General features: G+C 34.4%; 1 protein-coding gene across 1 annotated transcript in view; it reads right to left on the bottom strand.

Moving 5' to 3' along the window:
- Positions 1-12,991, bottom strand: part of LOC118681220 (junctophilin-3) — a 131,638-nt gene extending 118,647 nt beyond the window's left edge. Inside the window, exons 1-2 of the mRNA XM_070106645.1 lie at positions 12,859-12,991; positions 12,566-12,797 (exon numbers count right to left, since the gene is read on the bottom strand). The gene's annotated coding sequence lies outside the window, so the exon portion shown is untranslated. The remainder of the gene's footprint in view (positions 1-12,565; positions 12,798-12,858) is intronic.
- Positions 12,992-22,167: the final 9,176 nt, after the last annotated feature.

Below are 22,167 nucleotides of genomic sequence, written 5' to 3' on the forward strand. Positions count from 1 at the left end.
GTTGAACGGTATTTGCAACTTGCTCAACAGATCGAACCTCGGGGTCTTCACGCCGAGACCTATGACCTCGAGTATCTCTTATTTGCTCTTCAGAGCGAATTTGCGGATTTTCCCGCCTGGTTCTGTGTTGATTTGTATTGATAATTTGTTCGGACAGACGTACATCGGAATCTAATCTACGATTAGCGTGTCTTACAGTATTTTGTGACTGCTCACTATCTCTATATAAAGAGTATGCACGAAGAACTCTCATACATCTTCTATTCTGAAGACGACTTAGTAATATAGATTTTCTACTTAAACTAGGTATAATTAATTAATAATAAATGGATTAATATATAAAATACTTATAGATAATACTTATATAATTCAGTCCGTCCGGGTGTTAAAAGTTGGATCCTAGGTGCTGCTCTTTTTCACTGTAATTCCTTGTAAGTCCTTGCTATGCTATTGAATAGTTTGAATAAAGCAACTTGTAAAGACATCTAGTGAAACTGAAACTACAAACTGTACTGATATTTATTATACTCTTGCAATATGTTGGTACAGCTTACGTACTTTTGTATACCTATATATTACTTAGCTATTCACTAACATAATAATACATAATATTTAGTTATATTTATATTTTAGAAATTAGTAGTTTATTTCATTATATAGAAATTAAGTTCTCGGAAAATCCCTCCGTAAATTACTTTTGTTAAACGCTTTCTAAAACAGGGGGATCTATGGTACCTATTTTGAAGGGTCTACCCATGAAGGCTAAATTAACAATAACTTACATATAATTAAGTATGGTATACACATATGTAGAGCAGGTATGTAGATTTTTTTCTTTCTGTCTTAATATCTAAACCTTTCATAAGCTGCCAACGGCGCTAGGTAAAAATGTAATTTTCTTGAGTTTACATCATGACCTTCATATTAAAATGTGTCGCAAAACTGAAATAATAGACAAAAGCATGTAAACCGATGGTCGCAGTTTATCTATAACTACATAAAAAGGGTCTTTAGCCCTTTTGATACTACATTACTAATATTTATTTCATGCAATTTTTTCTAGAAAGATTTTTTTGCTCTATACAAAGTCCAGCACTCTAAGAAACTTTTTTAGCATTGTTGACTGGTATATTTTATAATAAGTTCAAAATGATGGCTGAGAAAATATACCTAACCACTGATTATCACCAAATATTAGAAGAAATATATGTATATAGAAATCTATATCTATCAATTTAGGTGATGCAAACAACTATTTGGTGAACAAAACTATACTCTGTTGCAACATGTTGCGAAAGTATAAAAGTGTTGCGAAAGAATTCAACATTCATTACTCGATTATTATTTGGTATCTTATTAACTTATGTTATTGGTCATAGATTTATTTTTGTCAATACTATTTTTTTCTCCGAAATGTTAACTTTTATAAAAAGAAGCTATTTAACTCAAACATGGTATATGTGATATAAACTGAACCAAAGGGGTTAGGGTATATGAGGTTGCTGTTGTACCAGAGGAGCGGAAATCAGTATATTAGGGTTATAAGGTTTAAACAAAGTCTAGACCAATTTCATTCATATGCAGCGATATACATTATTTTTAAGAAAAACTGTCCATTTAATTTAATTAAATTATCAAATTGACGAAAAAAATTATACCATAAGTAGTACATGTGAGCTGGGAAAATCAAAGACCAGAAAATTCCTCCAAACCGTATATTAAAAAATGTTGAATTTAACATCCATTATTAAATGATATCGTGATTAAATTACAATCAGATTTGGTATCTTCTTGACTTATATTAAAGGCCATAAACTTAATCTCAGTTTTATTGCTTGAAGTGAGATATACATAAGTATGAATGTGATATTAACTCCACCAAAGTGGCTAAATTTTATATTATAAGCTTAGGTGGCAAACGTCAACCAGAGAATCGGAATTCATTATATGAAGGTGTGAGGTTTAGACTTAGTATATACTAATTTCATTCTAATTCAGCGTCAAACCACATAATTTTTAAGAAATCTTTTCCACTTAATTTCGTTAAAATATCACGTTGATCAACCGGAACGGTGTAAAGTCAGGTGGAAAGACGGAAATCATATATATATTGGGGATAGAGAAATATATTAATTTTGACATTGCTCAGCTATACTCGAGAACATATTTTGAAGCAATTTTATATATAAACAAGTAAGGAAGGGCTAAGTTCGGATGTAACCGAACATTTTATACTCTCGAAAAGTCAAATGGTACACTCGTTTTAGGTTTCTTTGTGGATTGACTGATATTTTCGGTAGAAGGTAAACTATTGGTACTGGAGTCCACATATTTAGTACTTAGCGGCTTGGTTCGATATAGAAAATTTTTGGTCACAAGGTGGCATACTTTAAACGTATTATTCACGCAAAATTTTACCCCGATATAATCATTGTTGCTTGATATGCATAGTGGGAAGTGAAAGAATCAGATGGAATTGAAAATGGTGTTATATGGAAATAGGCGTGGTTGTAATCCGATTTCGCCCATTTTCGCACTATAATATAGAAATATGAAAGTAACGTTATGTACCGAATTTTGTTGAAATTGGTTAAGCAGATCTCAAGATATGGGTTTTCACCAAAAAGTGGGCTGTGCCACGCCCACTGTCTAATTTTGAACGCGGTTCCTAAAAAGTCATCTCGTACCATCCCAGAGATAAAATTTAATGTCTGTGGCGTGTTTAGTGCTTAATTTATCGCGCTTTTAGTTTAACAGTACTGTTATATGGGGAGTGGGCGGAGTTGCCACCCGATTTCAACTATTTTCACACCGTCAATAGAAATGCTAAAATTATTTACTTCCAGTGAATTTTATTATTATAGCATTAGCGGCTTAGGATATGCACATTAAACCTATTAGAGGCGGGACCACGCCCACTTTAAAAAAAAAAATTTTAATTGCAGATGCCCCTCCTAATGTGATCCTGTGTACCAAATAACAGTCTTGTATCTTATTGCGGAGCTTAGTTATGGCAATTTATTTGTTTTTGATTAATGGCGTTTTGTGGGCGTGGCAGTGGTCCGATTACGCCCATCTGCAATACCAACCGTCTCACGGTACCAAGAAACATGTGTACCAAGTTTCATAAAGATATCTCAATTCTTACTCAAGTTACAGCTTGCACGGACGGACAGACGGACGGACAGACAGTCACCCGGATTTCAACTCGTCTCTTCATCCTGATCATTTATGTATATGTGACCCTATATCTAACTCGATTAGTTTTAGATGATGCAAACAACCGTTAGGTGAACAAAACTATTATACTCTGTAGCAACGTGTTGCGAGAGTATAAAAAGACAATAAGCTTTTATTTGCCAATATACATGTCCTAGCCTTACCTACGAAGCTTGCCATGTCTAAATTATACTCTGGAATCCTCAGACCGCAAATACGCCCTCGCTAGAGAAGCTAGTTTGCTGTGGTGGAGATTAATTTGGAGAAGACGCATTAATTAGTGTTCTCTGCGTCTTCCTGAGAGTCTGTCTGTGAGCTTAGACCCCGAAGTACACTCACCTTTCTCTGTGTTGTCCACGTCACTCGAGGACTCCATTGGATCCTCCTCGACTTCACATTCCGATTCCGATGTCAAGTTTTCTCCTGCATCGGCATCTAACTTGTAGGTCATTACCTTCACATTAGTGACTCCGTGGCTGATCTCCCCGTAACTTTTTGCTTTTGCTGGCTCTACAATCTTAAAGGAAGGCCATTCTCTGGCTGATGCACTACTGGCAGCATCACTTTTGGCATCTCCCTCTCTCCCCTGTTTTGCAGCCAAGCCTTTGCTACAGGGGTTGGTATGGGCTGCCTCCGGTGCTGTTGCTTTTGTGCAGCCAGATTTGGCTGCTGCTCCTTTAATAGTGCTTGTCTGTTGTCGAGCTCGCTCCATACGCTGCTCTCCTCTGGGAACAACTCACTGCCTCCAGCCTTTTTTCAGGAGGTCCGAACTCCTTTTTGGGTTTATTATTTTAATTTTTGTTTATTTGGTTCATATTTTGGACCCACGAGTGTGGGGAATGATATGTCAGCTTGCGCATAGCCCCGCTACGCAAGTATGGCTATCTTATTACGAAGGGCGCTAGGTATCCGTAAGCTCCGTGTGAGACAGAGCTATTTTTACTTGGGGCTTAGATTTAGAAAATTTTACTTCAGAAGGATTAACCAACAATGTAGCGTATAAGCATTATGATGTATATAGCCTTTTGAAATTAAAAAATATACTTGTTATCATATAGTTTGAGTTTAAACATTTTCGGTTTTTTGTTTGCTCATATTATACACATACTTTACATATTGTAATAACTTTTAAATAAAAATTTGCATCAATTGTTATAGTCATCAATATATGTCCAGATTGTTATAGTTTATTCAAAAAGTTTGAAATAAACAAAATAAAAACTTGTGTATGGGGCGAAGCCTACGTGTTCTCCGAGTTTTGAATTTCTGTCTTTAAGAGCAAAAGCACACATGTTTTCACAAAGCACAATTAACATAATTCGAATATTAATTTTCAATTACTTGCTTCGTCTATTTTTTTATTCTGTATTTTTTTGCATGATTTGAAATAATATTTATTTTCTCTTAACAGACCGAATTGATTTCGTTTATATTCAATACGGTTTTTTCTGATTTCATAATTGGTGAAAGCCATTCTGCGGGGGCGAAAAGTTTTGCCCCGGGGAAGAAAATTTGACTTTTTATTATCGTTATTGTGGATACTTGAGGAAAATTGCGGTCTAAGTGGTAGTCGCACGACTTACTTAATTGTAACTTTGTAAAAGTCTTCACAAAATTGATCCTTTTAAGTTGTAATTGATAGGGGGGAGTTTTTTTAACTCCCGAAACTTCCTTAATTGTGAATTAGGTTTTTTGTTTAGAATTTCACAACTTGAGTTCTCATGGTAGTAACTGGTTCCATAACTAGTCCACTTAGGATCCAGCCGAATATTGTGCTTTGTGTTAGAAGGGTGATTGAAATTTTTCAACACCTTCTTGTATTATTTGTGGTATGAGGTCGCTGCCTTAATGCCTTATGTATATCTATTTTAGCGTTGGTGTTGCAGTTGGGATCCACTAGATTTGGGTGTGAAACCTTTTGCCAATGCTTGCGGTAGGACTATAGCCTCTTAATACGCTTATCCGTTGTGGGGGAAATTAGGGTAATAGGTCAGACTTTATTTGAGTTTTGTTTGACTCTTCCACCCCTTCCCGTTATTTAAAAATTCGATTGTTTTGATGGCAGTTTTAGCGTATTTTGGGCTCTAGGGCTCTCCACGGTTTTCTACAGAGATGACTGCTGTGGGGAATAATACCCTTATGTTGTGTATTCCTGTGTAGCGTTTTGTGCTTTTGAGCAACGTGATGTCTTTTGGCAATTTTCGGGATTTTGTTTTTCGGAGTTTGCTTTTGCAATTAAACCCGTGGTTCTTTTCTTATAAGCGCTGCTTTGGAGTGAGCTGGGATATGTGCTGTAATGAAGCATTGAGTGGTGTCTTTTATGACAATAGAAGCAACTGAGTTTGCTTTTACAATTTTTATAAGTATGAGACAAGCAATTGGTACATAATTTTTTTGATCGCTGGAAAATGTTTCTTTCTTAAATTTTTTCAGATGTGAACGATTGTGTTTTGTAAAAGCTTCTGTTTAATTTGGTTTTGCTACTAGGTTAGGGTATATTGAAGCCGTGTTGAACAATTTTTGTTTTAATTAGTGTTTTGTCTACACATGGGCTGGAAACTACTCGAAACTTAAAACAGTTTGGTATCCGCTTTATTATGTTGTTAAAACGGATTTTGAATTGCAGATTTTATATTAGTATATAAAACCGTATTTTTTTATATATACATATAACGTATGCATATTATGAATAATGAGAAACAGATTGAATACGCTTACTTTGTTCCTTCAAGGGCTTTTTGAAAAGGTGTGTGTATGTATTTATGTGCGCTTTGTTCCAAGTCCTGTGCTCCAGCCGGCTAGATCCGTGTAATGTCGTTTTGTTGTATGTATATAAGTATGTTTAGCGATTTGCATTTCTGTATTTTACTTTTCGCGCCAGATTATGTGGAAAGTTTTGTTTGCTTAAACATTTTATTATATATACATACGTATATATGTATAGTAGTAGATTTGTGTACTTTTTATTACAACTTAAACTTTTTGTCACCTCTTTTATAGTTTTTGCACATTTTTAGAAATTTAGGTGTATTTATATTTTATGTACTCTTGTATTATACAATATGTATGTATAGGCTGCACTCTTTCGAATTTTTTTTTTGTTTGTTACATATGTTTCTCCACGTATTCTTATGTGTTATTTTTGTCACTTCACCACGCGTAGGATCACTGTTGTCGAAAAAAATGTGGAATTACTTTTGCGAAACGATATGACGAATAGCGTCGGTCCAATCGTCGGTGTATTCGGAAACGCGAGAGAAGGTGTCTGATCTAATTAAATGCGTGCGGAGCGGTGTCGTATCGAATGATGTGTAGCGTGTCGTATTGCTGAGTTATCGAAGGAGGTGAAGAAGGTGCTGGGGTCATCCTTTTTGGTAACTGGTGGTGTACAGGCCCGGTGAAGTGGTGTATCCTATTGTCCCGTGTGGTGTCATCAGGTGTGGTGTATTCTATCAGAGCGCGCCAGTTTTTCCTGGGTAGAGAGATGTGTATGTAAAGGGAGGTTTAACTCATTTAAACAAATATATATATAGAATATTTAACTATGCACTTTTTCAGGTACACAAATGAAGTGTGTATTTTCTAAAAATGCTAAATCGATGCCAAAGCCATCGCTACACAAACTTTGTTATAATAGGTCACATTCACAGGCCGTAAAACCTAGAGACAGGTCAAGGTGGGGTTCATCCCGGCAGAAGCTCGACGGTTATTAGTGCTATTGAGAAGTGTAAAGAGTAATCGAAGCTCCAGCATCTCACATATAGTCTTTTTTGAGACATAACTGCAATGGCCTTACGAAAAGTTAATAAAGGCAACCTGTAAAGTGGATTTACTTCGGATTTTGGTGATAAATGACCTTTCTTCGAATAGACTATTCGAATGACGTTGCGGAAGTTTTCGAGATAAAGTCTGTGAGTTAACCCAGGGTACCTCAATATGTTAGCCAAAACTTTATTGGTTTAATTTACCAGGGGGTATACAACCCCAGATGAACTGTCTGTTAAAAAGGTGAAGTACATGGGCCTTATCCTTATTAGGATGCTGCCGCGATGGCCCATTATCGGTTGAATTATATTGATGTAAAGAGACTATTGGGAAATGATGGATTCTCTTATCAAAGGTGGTGCTATGGCTTTACGAAACTGTGGCTAATCCAATAATGTTCAACGAGCATAGGCACTAATACTTGTAGTACAGTACGTATAACACTAACAATGGCACTTAGTGCCGTTCTATATATAGCACAGGTGGATATAACCGGTTGATGTATGCTGTTTGTACGGCATAGTAGGTCCGATCTGAATAATTGCTTCTGAGATTACACTATTGCCTTAGACAATAATCCATACCCGATTTCGAGGAAATATCTCGTCAAATGAAGAAGCTTTCCATACAAGCATTTGATTCCGATCGTTCAGTTTGTATGGCAGCTATATGCTATAGTGGTCGGTTCAGGTTACTCGAATAATCGTATCAGGTTATTCAAATAATTTGAAGAGCCCTAGTATGACATATGTATATACAGTAAAATATAACTTGCAACTATCATATGGATCATAGCGGCTGCGGTGTACCGGTTGTTTTGTGAAAATGAAATACTAAGTTTGAATGGGAAAGTAAAAAAAATTATTCAAAGTATTGACCATTGCTTTTACACATTTTGACCACCTTTCTGGCAATTTGTGAATAACTGCCAATAGAAATGTTCGTCTTTTGAAGCAAACCAATCAGATACTCAATTTTCAACTTCTGCGTAGGAATCGAAGTGCTACGCAGCCAATGCGTGTCCCATCGATGAAAACAAGTGCTAATCGGAAGGTGCCAAGTCTGGCCCCCACCGTATGAAGGGGTGGCAGTTCCCAGCCAAATACTTTCATTGTATCCTGAACCGATTTTGCTTTGTGTGCAGGTGCATTGTCGTGTAACAAAATTACTTTACCGTGTCTTCTGGCCCATTCTGGTCGTATTTCAATCAATGCATGGTTAAAATTTATCATTTGTTTTCTGTAGCGATTAGTATTAAGAGTTTCACCAGGTTTTAGAAGCTCATGATATACAAGTACCACACCCTTCTGATCCCACCAAAGACAGAGCATTGTCTTTTTACTGAATCGATCCTCTTTCGCAGTCGATGTCGATTCTTAGGTCGATGTTGGGTTCCTATGAGACTTCGGGAATCCGGCTACGTTGAAGGTTCCAGAGAAGGACATTCCGCCATCCTCTGTCACTTCGATTGCATCCCTGATTACTTGGAGCACTGCGGCGCGGTCATCAGCTTATCGATTTAGCAATGTTCCGTTCATCTGTTGGTATGTTTTTATATATGCGAGCTGGGACTAATTCTTGAGATATTAATCTCAAACTTGGCACATGTCCTTTTAAGGTATCGGGCCACTATAGTATGTAGCTTAGGGTGGGCCAAAAAAAACTTTTAATTTATTTTTTTCTTAGTTCCATAAAAATCGCATCCGAAATGATGAAAAAATATTGTGGTATAGTTCGAGCTCTTAATATTAATATTAAGAGGTGCGTCATTGATATTTTCGATTTCCCATAATATCAAAACAAAACAAGAACGACTGTTTTCTTAAACAAGCAACTAACAACGGCAAACGCAGATTGTAAGACTACATATCGTAACAAAAAATCAAAAAAGCCGTAAGTTACACTTTTTAAATTTTACAGGAGAAGCAAAAAACCTTTTAAAGCTAAAAATTGGAAAAAAATTTTCAACATTTTCTCAAGATAAGATTATTTTTCATAGAAGAATTAATTATTTGAATAAAAATTTTTAGTTTTCAAATTACTTACAAAAATATGAAACTTACGTGTTCTACAATTAGTTTTTCTGAAATCAAAAAGGGCGTAACTCAATTAGAAAGGTAAGTTTTTGTTAATTTTCTCAAAAAAAAAAATTTTGCTTATTTCCTGCATTAAATAGATTATAATATAATAATAAATATATATGGATATTATCCAATTTATAACTAATTTAATTTTTAATTTTTAAGTGTTGATAACCAACAAAACAAAAAATAATTTCAAAAGGATAGTTAAACAAAACGAAATTAAACTCATAAAAATATGTAAACTTTTCATAAAGCTATTCATTTTCATAGGGTAAATTAGTATAAAAATCATGGCAATCTGCTGGTATAAAGAACTTGGGATCATTAAGATTTTCCCACTTTTTTTTAGGAATGTTCCATTTCTTATAACTTTTTCATTTAGTCCAAGAGTTGACATAAACATTTGCCGGCAAACTCGGATACGAACTGCTTTTGCTTTGAAATAATACGTTTAGATAGCGATCGCCTCGAAAATGTGTTACGGTTTCGTGCTTTTTCTTCTAACTCTACTTGACTTATTACATAAATCTTTTTTTCTTTCCACGACATGGTTCAAAATCCATCAAATATTTCTTATACTATGTTCGCACCGAATTGAAATCCTCTTGAAAACACAATTTGTGGATTGTGGAACCAAAGTCTTTCTGACCGACATTGTGTGTTTTCGATGAGTTTTCATTGACAGTTCACACATCTATTTGTTTAAATTTGTTATGTACCCTACAAGAACAGTGACGGTCATCTGATGGGTAATATGACAGTCATAGCTGAAAAAGTTTTGTTAGCGCGCAGAACAAAGTTTCTATCATTTTTTTAAGATCCTTGTTTTCTTATTGCTTGTTTGTTTGGTTTTTTCTGAGTCATTGCTGACCATAAATCCGTCATAGCTGAAAATTGTCAGTTATGACTGAAACGCTATCAGAAGTGAAAAATTCTTTTGCGCAGTAGATAATATAATTTTTATTTCTTTAATAAATTTCAAACTTTTAATCAAAATTAGTTATAATAATATACTTAAATATAAAAAGGAATGCAACAAAAAATATAATAAAATATGAAAATATAAAAATAAATTTTCACTTGATGCCATCTCCTCCTCTCAATAGCTCTGCGTACGTCTTTCTCCAATCAGTGGATTTGAATTTAAAAATGCAAATGTAAATTAACAGTACTGACATGTCAAATGAGCTCTTTTCACCATATTTAGACTGACAAAAGTTGGTCTTAATAAAAGTATTGTGTGTGAAAAAAATCCTCGAAAAATGGGCTTAAGATCATTTCAGATTTCATTTAAAATCCTCGAGAAATGATCTTAAGCCCATTTTTCGAGGATTTTTTTCACACACAATTCTTTTATTAAGACCTTTATAAAAAACTATTGCCAGTCATTCGGTTGTTATAATTTATATATGTTTTATTCACCGTTTTTTAAACACTGACTTATTAAACTTAGTTTCGCTTATCAATTTTATTAAGTGTACTTGAAACCAGATTTTTATTTTAATTTATCAAACTCCAACTGGACTCTCAACAGTCCACTTTAGCTAACATTGATGAATCGACTGCAGTCAGTAAAGCCTCTTAGAAACATCCAAAAGAAAAATTTATTGTTAATACATTAAAGCAAAAAATGAAATTTCTTTAATTTTTTGATTGCCCATATGTACAGCACTACACACATATGTATATAAATGTGAGAAAATAAAATGATATCAGAATTAGGAAAAATTCTCAAAAAAATTAAGAAGCATTAAACCTTTTAAAGTCCTATGCGACTGAAAGCTGTTTAACTTTTCCGTATACTTAACTCTTGTGCGTTTTAGCTATTCTGAGCCTCTACTGTTAATGGAAAATAAGTAGAAAGTAACGTGGTTGTGGCCTGATTTCGCCAATTTTTACACTGTAACATAGCAACGTCACATAAATGTAAAGGTAGGCGGTGCCCGCCATCGTCCAATTTTGACATTGGCTTTTATAAAACCCTGTCGTATCATTTCGGGTGTAAAACTTAATGATTCTGACGCATTTATTTATCGATTTAACACACTCTTAATAGTTTTTATCAAAGCCGTTATCCGTTTTCACACTGTCGAAGGGGATAACAAAACATTTGTATTGAGATTGAAATAGTATAAAAACTAAAAAAAAAAACGCTTTTAAGCACATCAAACTAAAAAGTGAATGTAAATCTTAGTATAAACTGACAGTTATACTGACCGAAAAAGACTAGTGTTATTGTGAGAAAAGTGTGGTATCCCCGAGAAAATATGGCACAAAGCATCCCACACTTTTCTCACAATAATGCAAGTATTTTTTAGTCAATATTTCCTATAATTTAACTTAACTGGTAACTTAGACCAAATTTAATCGTAATCCATTCACAATTTCGTCGAATAATGAATATTGAATTCCTTCGCAATATTTTCTAATATGATCGACATAGTGTTCAGAAGTTTGCAAATCATACTTTAAGTATATGATATAGGTATATATATAGGGATAGTATTAAGTATATGATATAGGGATATATATATAGGGATAGTATTGAAACGCTTTTATCTATTTTTGCATTTACCACATATTACCAACAGAAAAAGATGATATCTGATTAAGATACCAATAAATGCGGTATAAATATATATATATAAATATATATATATATATATATAAATATATATATATATATATATATATATATATATTATTTATACGGAGGTTAGGGCAAGTTTTCACCCGATTTTATCAAGTTTATGCACAAAGATACATTGTCATTAGAAAATAACGGTATTTAAATTTCATTAAGATAGCTCATATATATAACAGATATTTGCGGTATAATGTCAGCTGGAAGTTCGAATATTTTCCCTTTATTTATATGGGGACTATGGGAATTTTTTATCCGATTCAACCTATACACAAGCTGGCACACCTCAGTTTTATCCCAATACATCCATTATTGCTTGATTTGTATACTGGAAAGTGAAAACATCCGTTGAAATTTAAAATTTTTTTATATGGGAAGTAGGGGTTATTGTAGTCTGATTTCGTCAATTTCCGCATCTTAAGAATATCATAGAAATGCTACCTCCCGAATTTGATTGAAATCGGTCGAGCAGGTCTCGAGATATGGATTTTCACCTAAATGTGGGCGGTGCCACGCCCTTCTTCGAATTTTTGCAGCGGCTCCTATAAAGCTCGCTCATATCATCTAGGGTGTAAAATTATATGCTTTTGACGCATTTAGTTATTTATATATCGCACGTTTAGTAGTTTTTAACAAAACCGTTATATGAAAAGTCGGCTTATAATCCGAATGCACCCATTTTCAAATTGTCGGTAAAGGGGCTAGAAATATTTTTCCTGAGTAAGTTTTGTTTTTATAGCTTTAGGGGCTTAGAAGATATGTATATTAAACCCTTTAGAAGGCGGGGCCCCGCCCACTTTTATAATATTTCTTGAATTAAAACTAAAGCATTGTAGATGAATATTATACCAACCTGATTTCCATTATCAGACGACTTTCTAACATTAATTGAATCATCCAGAAAACTGATACAGACTTCTTCAACTGCAAAACCTTTTTTACCCCATTTGTTTGTGCTCTTTACATACTTATATTCTTTTTAATAATTTGCACTGGTAAGTTCATCTGGGAACTTATATCTACAAATGCTTTAATTATACTCCGAACAGGATAATTTTGCCACCCAGAAGGAAACGTCGGAAACCCTATAAAATAGTATATACATAAATGATCAGTGTGACAAACTAAGTCTGAAATTTTGCTCACGTTCTGATCATTTGCCGAAACCGCCGTTATCGGACCACTATAGCATATAGCTCCCATATAAACTAACCAATCCGAATCAAGTTCTTGTATGGAAAAATTGAAATGCTGCAATATCCATTTAGTTTTAATATTTAAAATAACAAAAAAATTAAAAGTCAGTCAGAATGTGTCGAAAATCTATAGAAATATTCGCGTCAGTAGACTTGCCAGTTTGAAAAGTATGAGTGAAAAATATGTGTTGGTAAAAAAATGCGAATGTTTTGAGTTTTTCGAACTGTTACTGACACGTATGGACGATTGATTAAACAATTAAAAAAGCTAAGATCGGGTGTATTCAAACATTTTATACTTAGAAAATTATTGTCTAATCAATTAAAACAGCTCTAAACTTGTTTTTAATCTATAGCTCAGAAACAATCCTGCTCACTTCAACCCAATTTGGTGCATAACATTATTCTGATATTCTTTTATTACTCCACAAAGAATCAGATGGAATTGAAAATTGTGTTATATGGGAAGCAGGCGTAGATTTAGTCTGATTTCTCCCATTTTTGCACTGTAATGTAAGAATCAGTCAGGATAATATAACCCACCGAATGTGGTTAAAATAGGTTGAGTAGGTCCCGAGATATGAATTTTCTCCCAAATGTGGGTGATTTCACAACCATCGTACAAATTTCATACCAGCTCCTATAATGCCCTTTCGTACCATCTCAGATGTAAAATTTTATGTTTCGGGCGCATTTAGTTATAGATTTTTAGCAGTTTTAATAGTTCTTATCAGAAGCGTTATATGGGAAATGGGCGTGGTTATAATCCGAAATCAACGATTTTCACAGGGTGGATAGGGGTGTCAAAATATTTTCCCTGAGCGAATTTGATTATTATAGCTTCAGAGATTTGCATATTAAACCTGTTTGAAAGCCCAATTTTTCAAAATGCTGCAGTTGTCCCTCTCTAAATAACAGTATTGTATATTATTGGGGCAATTTAATGTAATACCCTATATAAGTAATATATAATATAAAATTTTCAAACTTTCAGTTGGCTTTATTCCGCATACATCGGTCAATATCGTTAGAAAACTTAAGTGAACGTATAATATTGGCCGAAAATGCAGAAAAAATTTTAATTTAGTATACGAAATACCCAAAACCCATATACTATATATGTGCCTAAAATTATTTTTGTTATTTTTACAAACTTTATGCCGAATATGTCGGTCAGTATGTTATTTATTTATAAAACTGCGGGAAAATATGTTCTTGAGTATACCTAAACAATGTCAAAGCTTAATGAATAGCCTAGTTTTCAAACTATATGTAAGATATTAGGTCAAGTAAAAATTTCGTTTTTTCTTGATTTTATTGATTTTTCAAAAGATTATAACTTTGTGTACATTTGTCCGATTTAAGTCAAATATGCCGTTTTGTTCGTAAACTTGTTGCCAACGAGATACCAACTTCATTATACCCCTCTCGTAGAAGGCTGCGTCCCTATTGGTAAAAAACTCGGAGATCCAATTTCCACAGGCCTCTCTTGAGGCCAACTTCTCACCATTAAGCGCGTTCGCCATGGACAAGAAAAGATGGTAATCACTTGGTGCCAAGTCCGGACTACAAGGTGGTTGCATTAGGACCTCCCATCCGAGCTCCCGGAGCTTCTGGCGCGTCACCAAAGACGTGTGTGGCCTGGCGTTGTCCTGATGGAACACAATTCGGCCTCTGTTGATCAAAGATGGCCTCTTCTGGATGAGTGCTGCCTTCAAGCGGTCCAGTTGTTGGCAGTAGAGGGCCGAATTGAGCGTTTGGCCATAAGGGAGCAGCTTTGACCACGCCCGTTAGCGGTCGATGTTGTCGTAAGTGACCCATTTTTCATCGCCAGTCACAATCTGGGTTAGTTAACATGGCATATTTATACTCTCGCAACCTGTTGCTACAGAGTATAATAGTTTTGTTCACCTAACGGTTGTTTGTATCACCTAAAACTAATCGAGTTAGATATAGGGTTATGTATATATAAATGATCAGGATGAAGAGACGAGTTGAAATCCGGGTGACTGTCTGTCCGTCCGTCCGTGCGAGCTCTAACTTGAGTAAAAATAGAGATATCTTTATGAATCTTGTTAGACATGTTTCTTGTTACCGTGAGACGGTTGGTATTGCAGATGGGGGTAATCGGACCACTGCCACGCCCACAAAATGCCATTAATCAAAAACAAATAAATTGCCATAACTAAGCTTCGCAATAAGATACAAGACTTATTTTGTACACAGAATCACGTTAAGGAGGGGCATCTGTAGTTAAATTTTTTTTTAATAATATCTAATTATTTAATAATTTTTTTTTATAATCTAATAGGTTCAATGTGCATATCTCCTAAACTGCTAAAACTATAATAACAAAACCCTAGAAGCAAATGTTTTTAGCACCTCTGTGAAAATGGGTGGAATCGGGTGACAATGCTACCTCATATTCATTATAGCATTAATTGAAGAGTTTCGAGAGGAGAAATGCAAAATTCGACTGCTGATGTTGCTGTTGGTTCTTGGACCGAATTGATTTGTGCTGCTGCTAATGCGATATCGTGTATTTTGTCCACAGGAGATGAGAGTTTATCGAAATTCATGCCTGCTTGGGATGAAAGTATAGATTGCGTTGTCATCGGAAGTCTGCTGAGTCACAAAGTGCGTAGAATATAGTAGAAATATCACGTTGGACTAGAGGAATCACGTCGGAGTCACCAGTTGTGGTGGTTATTGTGCTATAATGAAGGTTTATTTAATACTGATGAGCACGCGGTGGCTGTCAGCAGGAGAACAGACTTGAACATGTGATTTATAGGCTTTTGTAATAACAGCAGGTGTCCTCTAGCCTAACTGTTGACTATGTATTTGCTGTTCCCTTTTGAGTGGTATTCGTTTCAGTGTTCCTTGTAAGCAAGGAGCAACTGATTTGCTTTAGTGTTACCATATTATAATGTCGTATAAGGAAGTGAAATATATTAATTGTGGTTTGGTCCAGAAAAAAAAGTGTATAAAATATAAATGTGTTTATATTTTTTATTTATAATTTTTAATTGAATAGTTTAAATTATAAATTAAAGTCCTTAAATTTTAGTTTTATTGCACTTCAAACATTTTACCATTGATGATTCATTAACTTTATTTTTTTTAATGGCACTTAACAATTTATATATCTCTTTGTTATTTATAAACTTGTAAAAGGCATGAAATCTAAATAAATGTATTATGTTAAAGAAGCAAAATTATTAGAAAATTTCATACATATTTTGTTTGTTTATAGAGCATTTATTTCATTCCTTAGTATTGTATATATTTATTATATGCGCATATTTTGAATTTTTTAGTGTATAAAAATCCGAGCCCTAGTTATTAGCAAAACATGCTCCCTTATTTTCATTAAGATAACTCACATATTAGCCGATATGTAAAGGTAAGTTCGAAAATGTTTATATTAGGTACATATATGGCGGCTAAGGTTCCGATTCAACCCATTTTCACATACAGGCCGAAAAGGATTTGCTCCGAATATCAATAGCATATCTTACCGATTGACCGCTATTTTCGATAAAATGTTCGCTTTAGGAACTGGGGTCCACATATTGTTGGCACAGTTGAACAGTTGTTGTCCGATTTTGACAATTTTAGGTCACAAGGATTCAAAGAGAGAAGCTTTCGGAGTTTCATTTATTCACATATGTCACAATTTTATCTATATTTTAAGTAAAATATTAGTTATCAGTCATGCCAGGGTATGTATGGACTCTTTGTACAAAGTTTAATTCCGATATCTTCTTTGGTTCTTGGTTTCTACACTGCAAAAGGGAAAAACACAGATGGAATTTAAAATTGTGATTTAAAGGAATTAGGCGTGATTTTTATCCGATTTCACACATTTTCACAGTGTAACCTACTAAAGTCAAAATTATGCACCCAGTTTGGTATAAATTGGATTATTCGTTCCTGAGATATTGGATATCACCTCATTGTTCAGTATTGATATAGGTTTCTGTACAGCTTGTGCGCAATGTCTTGGGTGTAGTTAGTGAGTTATCGCACTTTAGTAGTTTTTGGGGAGTGGACAGACTTATCATCCGATTTATCTTAGGGTGGAAATAGGTCACGAAGTATGCTTTTGTAGTAAAAAAGCTAATTGAGTCCGCGAGTGTCAGTATTGTTTTGTCATCGGTGCGAAAATGAGTTTCGAACAAAGCGACAACATTAAATTTTGTTTTAAAATTGGTAAAGCTTTTACCGAAACGTTTCTATTGATGAAACAAGTTTATGGCAATGATTGCCTATCCCGTAGCAGAGTGCACGAGTGGTTTCAACGTTTTCAAAGTGGTCGTGAGGACATAAATGAGAAATGAGTCCAAACCCAAAAAATCGCACCTGGAGAAGTCAAAAGTGAAGACAATGCTGATTTGTTTTTATGATTCCAAGGGTATTGTCCAGAAAGAATTTGTTCCACCCGGCCATAACGTTAATGCGGTATTCTACCTTGGAGTTTTGAAGCGTTTGGTGCGCCGTATTTGACGTGTTCGGCCCGAATATAGCGAAGTTGGAAGTAATGCGCCGTCTCATCGATCGACGCTTATGGCCGATTATTTGACCAAAAATCACATTTTAACAATCAATCACTCCCCGTATTCACCTGATATGGCACCGTGCGACTTCTACCTTTTCGGAAAAATTCATTTGCCGGCCATTCAAAAGGCTTGCACCGTCATACTGACGGCCATACCGGGCACCGAGCTAAAACACTCGTTCGACATGCTTTTGGACAGTGCAAAAAGTTGTATTAAAGCAAAAGGAAACTATTTTGAATAAAATTAATTGATTTTGCCGATGAAACCATTTGGTCTGTATTTTTTTTTAAGTCCAGTTTACTTTGGAACGCACCTTGTATATTGATTTAAGTTATTCTAACAAACCTTATGCCGAACATGTCGTTCATTATGTGAATTATAAAATATATTTACAGGGAGTCGACTTACTTTTTTTATTTGAAAGGTTAATATTTAAATTTTTTAAGAATTAATGTTTGGTATACCGAAAAGGGGGGTTTGTAAGGTGTAGCAGTACCATTCTTAGCAGTCCGTCATTTCCGTCCAAAGGGAATTCAGACGGGATTTTGGCGGCATGACCCGAGTAGATGGACCATTACACAACATGTTTGCCGAATCTGTAAGTATTGCAAGAAGACCGTACCATCGAGATCCGTATGTTCGTGTTCAAGAAACAAGGCTGTTGCATCGTCAATTCAGACAAATCCAAGAGTTAGCAGACGGTCATTACAACGGATAATTCGTGATGAGTGAAACCTGTTTTCGTACATAGTTCAAATAACATGCCGGTTAAACTCTTTATATTTGCCTATTCATTCGTCTAGAATTTTGCCACAAAATTATTGAAATGGCCAAAGAAGACAATAACTTGATTAATTGCTTGTTTATTTCTGATGATCTAAACGGAAATATAAACATGCAAAATTTGCGTATATTGAGTGAATCAAATGCAGATATAATCCTCGAGATGGAACTTCACCCAGAACGAGTTCCTGTGTGGTGCGCAGTTTCATCAAGATGTATTAGATGTCAATGTCCACCGGTATTTAAAGGTGTTCAATGAATTTTTTTACCCAGAACTGCGCCTCAGACGTATCCCTTTCAATAACGTTTGGTTCCAGCAAGACGGAGCAACTGCACACATAGTCAAACCGGTTATTGCAGAGCTCCAACGAAAATTTTAAAACAAATTGATATCAATAAACTCCACTTTCCGCTGGCCCCCAAGTTCACCTAACCTGAATGCTCCAGAATTTTTTATGGGGTTATGTCAAGCAAGAGGTGTACAAAACAAAACCCTGAAACCTGACTGAATTAAAGAAGTAAATGATATATGTAATTGAGACAATCCCTACTTCAACCCTTCAGGCCACAATACAAGTATATAATTTTCTAATTAGGTGTCGCACATGCGTGACTGAGGTGGTAATTTACGGTCCATAATTTTTCAAAATTTTATATAATAAAATAAAATTTGCCATACAATAATAAAAAAGTCAAGCTAACGCATTTATTAAAATAAAAATTATTACGGTTATTTTTTGTAGCAATTATTTTATGAACACAATGTTCGGTTCACTCTTATTTCTTAAGAAACATCATAAAGTGGTACGGAGGAACCGTACCGTTAAGGACCGGTATCACACATTTTTGATACTGAGTCACATTATATTGTAGTATATAACTATTATATTATTCCTCATATTATTTACAATGGGAAGCTTAAAAAAAAAGACGGAAACATTTATATATTTATATTTTGTACCCGTGAACTAAGAAATGGTCTAAATCGATATCACGTATCAATATCTATCCTCATATTCGTTTTAATGGGGCTTAGAAAGTAAGGTTATGTTTCTGCCCAGTCACAGGCTAGATTTTTGTCTTAATATCTTTATTGATTCTTACTTGAGTTGTCTTGGGCTTGTTGCTTGGTGAAATTAGCTTTAGTATTTTGTAGAATACGTCACGTTTGCTTAAAGTGATCGCTTTTGATAACTATAAACTCATAAATATTTTTACTTATGCTAAGTGTAACACAGTACCGTTTGGGTAGTTAGAATAATAAACAGTTTATTCAACAAGAAGGGAAGGACTAAATACGGGTGAGTCAACAGCGGAGAAATATTTTCAAAACATTATATTAAAAGATGTATCAAATCTGATATTTGATTAACTATATCACCCTGTCAGAGATATTGGGTCTAATCATTAATTCCGCATAAGTTTGCTCCTCAAATTCGGTTCGGTTGATACATTTGTTCGTACATACTAGTATTATATAATATATAACGGTTGTTTACCACCTAAGTCACCTAAGTCTAATCGAGATAGATATACAGTTATATATACATATATAAATGATAAGGATGGTCAGATGTATTTAAATCCGGGGGACGTTTAAGATACGCTAACTCCGGCTTAAAAACGGTAAAAATTTATCCATAACTTTACAAATCTCAGATACCGAATATGTGGACCTCACTGCCGCTAACTGATTTTTGACGAAAAATATTGGCAAAACTCTGAGATATTTTATTTAAATTCAGAGGGAACCTTTCCCCGGGGGAAATCGTTTCAAATTTATTTCAAAAATTCGTAAAATCGGGTTAATACTTCTTTTAGCCTCAATATAAAGATGTTCGAACTTCCTTATGCCTAAAATGGATAAAATCGGATCAATACTTCTCCTAGCTCCCATATACCTACTGTAAGGATTTTCAAACGTCCAGTTGACTGTATACCCAAAATATCGGCCAATCTATAATGTATCTTAATGAAACTTGAAGACAGTATTTTTTTGGATTTAATTTGTGGTCAATACTACACCTAGCCCCCATTAGGCATATGGGTATTACAATTCTTATTTTAAACTTCCTGTTGACTTTGTACCGAATATATCACTCAATGTATAAGATATCTTAGAAACATAAAGTGAACGTTTTACATTGGATATACTTTATCTTAATTCCAAAAATAAGACTTAAGCCAAACAAATCGATTTCTTTGAATAGTGAAAGTTGAATTCTTACGCAACATTTGATATTATAATGTTTTGCCAAACACATGAAATTATTTCCTCGTCTTCGATCCGTGCAAAGTATAAAATGATCGGGTACACCCAAACTTAACACTTTCTTACTTGTTCCTAGAATTTTTATTGAAAGTTTGCAGTTTGGCTTTGTCATTTTCGATTGATTTCTGCATCGTAACAAAAAACTGGTCGAATGATTATTTTCTATAGGACCAGTTTACATTGTCTTTACACTTGATGATTGGCTATTTGAATTCCCTCAGTGATAGTAAGGCTTGCTTTTGCTACTAAGCTTAAAGCCAAATTTGATATATATGCAATACGTTTATTGATTCATTTTAAATATTGATGCTGGCTTTTTTATTTCGCTCTATCTTCTTTGATTTTTAGACCAATTTTGCCAGCTGCGGTTTTGGACATTCTATGTGAATATTTGCGTAATTCTGTTTCATAGGCGTCCAGTTCTCTTTTCGTCCCTTACTTCGTCAAGGATACAACGCAACATTAGGTTGAAAATTGTGGTTGATAGTGTATCCTCTTGCCTTTCTCCAGACTTAATTCTGAATTATTCGGATTATTTGTCCTGTATCATTACTTTTGATACAGTTTCGTACAACATTATTATTTTTGTTATAATAATAGGTATCCTATTAATGTTATCGAATGCTTGTTTAAAATCAATAAACATCATATGCAAATCAGTGTTGTGCTGAAATCAGTTCTCCATGGCTTGTTTGAGACAGAAGGTCTGATGTACTGCTGACCTTCCGGATTCAAACCGCATTGATATTCCGGAAGGACCTCACATATTCTATCAGTATTATGTTTACTATCCTCACAAATATTTTGTATTTCATGTTGAAAAGGAAAACCCGTCAATTTTCGCAAATTGTTTTTTCGCTTATGAAGCAAAACTCTATTAACATACATCAAGGAGCTTTTATTTCCTTTTATATGGCTTCATAGAAAAAATCTCTAATTGAATATCGAAATATCTTTAAGATAAAGGTGCTCTTAGTTTTGACAAACGATGGTCTATAGAATTTAGAGATCCTTATGTCACTAAAACTCTTTTTCAATCTTGGCTGGGCTCTGTAGTATGGCAATCGAGTTACTAAATAGATTATGACATATTAGCGTCCGTTCAAAAACAATTTTTTCGTTAGAGTATTTCCGACGATATAATAGTCGTTTAAAACCTATAAATCAGCTATACACACTAATAGTAGAGAATGCTTGGCATAATATCATTGGTGAAACTTCTAAATTGATTCGTTTGTAGTCCTCTTTTCTTGCCTGAAGTAAAATTTACTGACTACGTTTAAAATCATTTAGATAAAAATAATATATTAGCTTAATGTTAAACTTTTGCTATTGAAATATTTGTTTTTTAGCTTTTTAGATATCCTTAAAAGCTTTCTTTGCTTTCATGACTCCGCTTTACACGCAGGTTTGGTTTTACACGTACGTTTGGTTTATAATTTAAAATTATCAAAAAATAAATAGCTATGCACAACATTATTTCCCTCGCAACATTATTACATAACGCAATGTATAATCGGTAAATAAATTGAAGAGCTGATACCTTTCTCATTGAACAACGAAACTTTGTAATGAAGTGGGAAATGCACAAAAGCCACTCGCGTCTAGTTGAAACTCCAATAGCTTGAAAGAATTTTCATTA

Source organism: Bactrocera oleae, chromosome 3, assembly GCF_042242935.1.
Source record: "Bactrocera oleae isolate idBacOlea1 chromosome 3, idBacOlea1, whole genome shotgun sequence".
NCBI lineage: Eukaryota > Metazoa > Arthropoda > Insecta > Diptera > Tephritidae > Bactrocera > Bactrocera oleae.